The sequence below is a fragment of the Macadamia integrifolia genome, unplaced genomic scaffold (genome assembly GCF_013358625.1).
Source record: "Macadamia integrifolia cultivar HAES 741 unplaced genomic scaffold, SCU_Mint_v3 scaffold1205, whole genome shotgun sequence".
NCBI classification, from domain to species: Eukaryota; Viridiplantae; Streptophyta; class Magnoliopsida; order Proteales; family Proteaceae; genus Macadamia; species Macadamia integrifolia.
In genome coordinates, this window is record NW_024868119.1 from 70,932 (window position 1) to 77,928 (window position 6,997).

At 36.9% G+C, this 6,997-nt stretch overlaps 1 pseudogene; it reads left to right on the plus strand.

Annotated features, from left to right (window-relative positions):
* Positions 1-277: 277 nt before the first annotated feature.
* LOC122063128 lies at positions 278-4,921 on the plus strand (annotated as a pseudogene).
* The last annotated feature ends 2,076 nt before the right edge of the window (positions 4,922-6,997 follow it).

The following is a 6,997-nucleotide window of genomic DNA, read 5'->3' on the forward strand; positions in this document are numbered from 1 at the left end:
CCCCCCCCCCCCCCCAAAAAAAAAGAGTCCAAAATGTTAATGTGTTTCTGATCTTGGGGTAATTTACTTAACGTTGCCCTCATTTTCAAATCAAACACAACCATCATTGAGGAGAGCTAGCGTAATTTAAACATGTTCAGAGAAAATTAATTCCTCAATGATTCTGGCCCTATTTTCAAGGAGAATCTGGCGTTTAAGGAGAGCTTGACCGCCTCTACACCTTGTTTTAAGGAAGGAAAGGAAATGGGAGCTATCAAAGGAGAATCTGGAAACGGATATGGACGGGAGGGTGTTAGGTGAAGATGTGAATTTAGACGACTTTGTTGCGGATGGTGACCATATTGAACATAAGTTGTTTACTCCTGATGTGAAGTTGAATAAGAAGAAGAACAATAAGCCTCCTCCCTCTCACCGGCCCGCTCTCCATGGTCAAGGTGAATCTTTAAAGGATTCGGTTATTGAGATATCAGTGATTGGTTCTCTGAATCAAACTTATAGGGGAGGTGAACAATGCCGGTCTGGCATTGGAGTATATTCAGTCCAAGTCAGTGGTCAATGAGGTTTTTTCCCACCCTGCACAATTTGGGTGTTTCTTAAATCAGACTAAGAGTGTTTTTTTTTTTTTCATTTATTATAAATATGGTGATCATGTCTATGAAATTCATCATCAAAAGTTATAATTTTGAGAGGGTAATTTAATTACACATGTTTGAAGACAATAGGCCTGTTCTTCATACATCCCACAAAGGGTTTGTTATATTGCTATTTCATTTTGATATTCAAAAAAACGTGTACCTTATGACTCTCCCCAAACGTCATAATCATAGGAGCCTCGTGCATTGGGCATACTCTTTTATACAAAATAGATGATTTAGACATTGAAAAGAGACGACAAAAGCACAATTGTAACTGGATCAATACACAAAAATTTTCAATCTTGGATCTCAATGAACATATATACATAAAACACAAGAATGGGGATTAGGATTACCTAGAATGCACAAGTGACACACCATTCCAAAGGATTATAGCTCGAGCTCTCAAATATCGCCTTGTTGTTCCCTTCAAGTCCTAAAAACCTTCTTTTTCTTGGGCAAGAGGAAGATTCTTTGATTCTTTCTCAAGTTTAATCCAAAAAAGATTATGATTATGCAACTTTTTGGACTAAGCTTGGCTTCTTTTTATAGAAAATCATGACATCAAGATTCCAACAAAACTCACGAGATCGAGCCACATGGTGAGATTCTAAAGGGTGGCCATGAAATTGTACTTTATAGTTTGACAACTCACATATTTGGATGTTCACCCTTTTGGGGTGCGAAAACCTCATAGTTCCACCCTCGTTCATGCGTATATACTATACAACGAGCATCTGATGAGTAGTCAATCTTGTTGGTAGATATTAACCATTAGATTACCACGATTGTATAAAACATATACACAATAGTAAATGCCTCTTAGGTTTGAAAAAAGTAACTATGTAAAATTTCTCATGTGTAAATAATGGTGGTAACCAAATAAAAAAAATTTGATAGATCAATGTTCAACTGTTAGACGTATGAAAATCTCTATATTGTTGACATGTAAAATTTAAGGTTCGTATCTATCGTATAAACCATTTTTTAGGAAAAAAATCATCTGTAATTCCGATCTCATACAATTCCGTGCAATACCATCTTCAGGCGGTGACATGTGTATTGATACCAATACAATGGCCCAGATCTGATTTAAATGTTTTTTCACTGATTTAATGTTTTATTAGTTGTACCAGATCTGAGCCATTGTATTGGTATCAATACACGTGTCACCGCCTGAAGGTGGTATTGCACGGAATTGTACGAGATCGGAATTGCAGATGATTTCAACCCCATTTTTTATTGTAATTTTTTTAGTTATATTTCTGAAAGTATAAAATTTGCCTTATCTTATGTAGCATTTCTAGCCTTTACGAATGGAACATAGAGAAGTTTATTTGATTGAAATTATAGCATTAATTCTTCAACTTTTGAGTGAGGATCTCGAAAGGCAGGAAACACTTTCCTGGTTTCAACCAAGCATCTATAACTATTAAAAAAAAAAAAAAATCTTAATGATCAATCTACATATCAAAGAATTTGAATGATTTTGGATTAAAAAACACGTGAGGCATACCTAGGATGTGGAATAAGGATCTACCAAGGAAAAGGTAGATAGTTATGAAGCATTTACTAGGATTCTATCCAACTTTTTGAAATTCTAGCACTCCCATTTTGCCGCGCAATCATTAAAATGAGAAATGTCATTTAAATCAACGGGCTCACCAGCAATCTTCCTAGGTTAAGATCTGATTGAATTAAAGTCTCCAACCATTACATATAGTTGATTGCCAATAATAAACGAGATAAGGGTATTTCTTTAGTTCTTCATCCTTTAATTTTCAACTCAAGCAATTTGAAGAGTTAATTACAGAAAAGTTTAATAAGAGGAACTTTCTATCTTTTCTTGAAGACATTTCGCTTCTTTCTGTTATCTTCTAAGTTGGTAGGATTGTTATTATTGTAAGACAGCAGTGTCGTTGGCTTGGCCTAGTTTTTAGAAAATGTCATTGTACGAAGAGAGAGAGAGAGAGAGAGAGAGAGAGAGAGCTTGGTTCAAGTTGGCCTTGACAACTTGAACTCCTTCTTGCCTGTCCTGATTCCGAACAGGGCTTAGGCCAAGTTTTCTAACTCTGAGGGCGGGTTAGGGTTGAAAAACCTAACCCTAGGTCAAGGTTGGGTCTGGCTCGAGTTAAGACCTCAGCTTGGCCCAATTTGACCCGAAATTAAACCCTGATTTTTTAATTAGAATTTAGGACTACTATTAGTATTTCATTTCTCTATAATTTTTTAATGTATAGGATATGAATGGCGAAAATAGGTCAATCGAGGTTAATCCAACATTGCAAAAAGCCAAGGTCAACCCAACCCATCTTGACCCAACCCGACCCAACTCATCCCTGTCAGGGTCAATTAGGGCCGGGTTGGGTTGGTATGAACTCAACATGGTTGAGCTTGAACATGAACTGGGCAGGGTTGAGTTGGGTATGGATTGAATTTTGAGGACTTAGGGTTGGATTAGGGTTTTAAGAAACCTAGCCCCATTTCACTTCTATTCTTAGGTATGAAATTTTTTATTAACAAGTATTTCATTTCCCATTTTGCACATATGTTTGGAAATTGATTTAATTATTAGTCTTTTTAAGTATTGATTGTAATATTTAGCCAAAAAAAGTATTGATTGTAATACAATTTATTTTTAATTTCAGTTTATCAAAATATTCGATTAATTACTAGAGTTTCATTAAATGGTGGTGAACAAAAGAAGTCCAAACAACTATTACAGTCAATGGGGTTTTAGGGGATGTTACCATTAAAAATAAATAAATAAATAAATAAAAGGTTTTAGGGGAGGATCCTTGCTACTCCAACTAGAAAGAAAGTTCACTAATTAAATTGTGATAAAGATTGTACGTTGTATGTGTATCATGTAATTTTTTCTGTTTCTCCAATAGATTATTCTGTTTTAGGTCCTGATTTAATACGATTTCTATTTCAATTTCATGGGATATTCTATTTCAAAAATTGTTTGGTTCGACTTTTACACCTTATTTTAGTGAAATAGAAATTTTGAAATAGCTGAGGTGCTATTCCAATTTTAAATTAAAATTGATTTCCTTTTTGCTTTTTATGAGCACATGACCAGTTAGTTTGGTAGGAATAACAGTAATTTTGTACAAAACACCACAATTCTTCTTGTGATGGTCTCACCACATCGCCACCCAATGATTTAGTTCTCGTGTATTGAATCAATATGGTATCTGATATCGATACAAATCTGATCATAGATTGGACAATTGTACACTAATTCATAATATTTTATTTTTTTTACAATTTTATCCTTGTTTCGATATCTGTATTTGATCACGAATTGGCTAAGCCCCAGTATTGGTCACAACAGATACTGATACAATATGGACGATACAGTCGATCTGATATCAATACTTAAATTCATGTTACGACCCCATTACCACCACCACCCCACCACCTTTCTGTCACCTCCACCACCGCTGTCCTCTCCCAAAGAAATACAAAGAATTTAATCTTAAAAATTGAATTACTGTTACTATGACTTGGTTTACTGAAACAGATTCATGGTGGATCACTGCAAGCATCTGATGATTTCCGGGCAGACCGGTATTTGATAGAGTTGTCTACATCTTCAGCTAATGAAGATATACAGGAAAAACCCAATTCCATGGAAGAGCAGCTTTCCTCGTCAACCTATAGTTATGAATTTATCACCCTCAAAGACCTTTTGTTAGACTCCAACTACAGGGGAGGGGGAATTTCAGTTATCAACTCACTTAGAACTACTATAGATAATTGTTACATTACCCATTTCACATCTAATGGAGTATTGGTCAAAGGTGGACATGAAACCTACATTAGAAACTCTTTCCTTGGCCAACATATAACTGCAGGAAATGACCCAGGTGAGAGGAATTTCTCAGGCATTGCAATCAACTTAATGTCCAATGATAATGCTGTCAAAGATGTTGTCATCTTTTCTGCTGCCACTGGTATATTAGTATCTGGTCAGGCTAATACACTCTCTGGGGTACATTGCTATAACAAGGCTACTGGTTTTGTTCTATTCAAGTCTATCAAACTCACTCTTCCTTGGAGATGCTTTTGTTCTATTCAAGTCTATCAAGGGTGTGGTGAGAGGTGTAAACATTGTTGATAATATGTTCTCAGGAAGTGATAACGGGATTGACATTGTTCAATTGGATCAATCAAATGGGCCTTTCACTAACATCGATCAAGTTGTGATTGACAGGAACAATGTAAATGGGATGAGAGTAAAGGCAACTGTTGCTACTAAATGTAATTTTTATTTTTAAAATATTTCATAACTTCAAATTTCTTGACGCAAAATCTATTTATTGACCATTTCATAAAATCAATCCAAAATTAAAATATAAATTATACCAGATCTGGCCAAATTTTGATCTCCCACAACCTCCTCACTTAACTGAGCCCAATAAGAAATGGGGCAACTCGAAGTCTCCAATCAACTACTTCCCCTCCCTAGCCGATGCGTCAAATTAAAAAAATGAGGTATAGTATTAGTTCCCCACGTTTGAAATGTGGGAAACCATGTTAAAAGAAAAATATAACAGTGCCAGTTAGGAAGCTTCGTCTGTCAAATGTGTAAACCACTTGGAATTCATAGACATACCACTGCCACGTGGAACCGATATAGAAGATCCTTCATGATACCAAAGTCGTTACACACGTTACTTTGTGTTCAATATATATATATATATATATATATATAGAGAGAGAGAGAGAGAGAGAGAGAGAGAGAGAGGTACTGCAGGCTTTTTATAGCAAGTTCAATTTCCAACGGAGCGAGAGGACGAGGCTTAAGCCTTCCCTTTATAACATTTATATATATAATGGCATCATCCACCCTAACCGGAAAACCCAGCACCACCACCACCACCACTGGAGCTGGAGCGGCGCCGCCACCACCACCAGGTGTAGCTCGCTTGCCTCCGAAGAGGGGTAGCGTTCTTAAAAGAATACTGAAGATGGTGATCTCAGCTCTTTGTTTCTCATCACGGAGGCGCTGATCGTTGTTATTAGTATAGCGTGTTGTGGTGGGCATCCAATCCTCTCCCCGTATATATACAGTATACACTCTCTGTAACCCTTTTGTATGTAATTTTTTTTTTTTCAATATCTCAGTCATTTATGTGGTCTTTTGGGCCAGTTGGCACCTAATTTATATCTATTTTCAATATTCTCTCTGCTTGTTATTGTAGTTTTGCTATTTATTGGGATGAGGAACCTTAATTGATCATGTATCCACCAAAGAGCACACATGGGTGGGGGTTATTTCTAGGGACCCTTTGAGAGGGCCTAAGGAACATGACCCTACCAGTTAGGCCCATTTTGTTTAGGGGGATTTTGATGGAGTGGGGTTATTGTATGACTTCTCAAAAAACATGAAAAAGTGTAAAGTTTGGTTGGGTGGGATTGAAAAGTGTCTAAACAACATTGGAAATCTCATGCTTACCAGGGGTCCCAAGTTCTATCAAATTGTAGGGCGAAAATGTTCAACAGCTCCATGAGAGATCCTTAATAGAAAAACTGCATCTATGTCTCGCCTTTCTATTAAATGTTGCGATGAGAAGAAATGTCTGGGTTGCGATACTATTTATGAAAGCCATGGCTGGCTGAGTTCTGGAATAAGAAAGTGGCTGTTAATAGCAAAATCAACCGATCTGATATGTCTAAACCAGAGAATGGTACAGTTGGAAGTTTTTATAGACAATGTGTTTCACAGTTTTTAAAAAATAAAAAACGGAAATTAGTTTACAGAAATGGAGAAATCAAAGAAAAATACATTGAATGGCAAGTAAATAGCCACAAATAAGGCAAGCAAACTGACGAATCCCAGAAGAGGAAAGAAAGGGGGAAAAATGAAGAATGTGAGATTTCTTCGTCGCTCTTCCTCTTTCTACTCACATCTCCTTTTCTTCTTTTTCTATCTCCTCTCTCTCTCTCTCTCTCTCTCTCTCTCTCCACCCAACCAAACAAGGTAGGTTGGGATGCTATAGTTATTTCACCTTATCTTCGTTTTCTTGTCTTCTACCTCACTATGTCAATCTTTCCCATCCCTTTCACCCTCCTAAGCAAACGGGCCAAGTGTTCTACTAACCTTATTCTTTTTTTAGTTGCGACATGGAGTGGTGAGAGAAAATGATGTTTCTAAGTTTCTAGGAATTGTCAACAGTGGAAATAGGAAGAAGCCCGATCACAACACGAACATCGCTAGTGTTGGGTCAATTTCTAAGAACGTCGTAGTGGTGGTGGAGGAATGGAAGGAGTATAGACTATAGAGTGAGCAGGTGGGTTGCTGTGGGGCCTCGTGGAGTTTCAAACAGTCGGATATGGGCGTGAGATTTTTT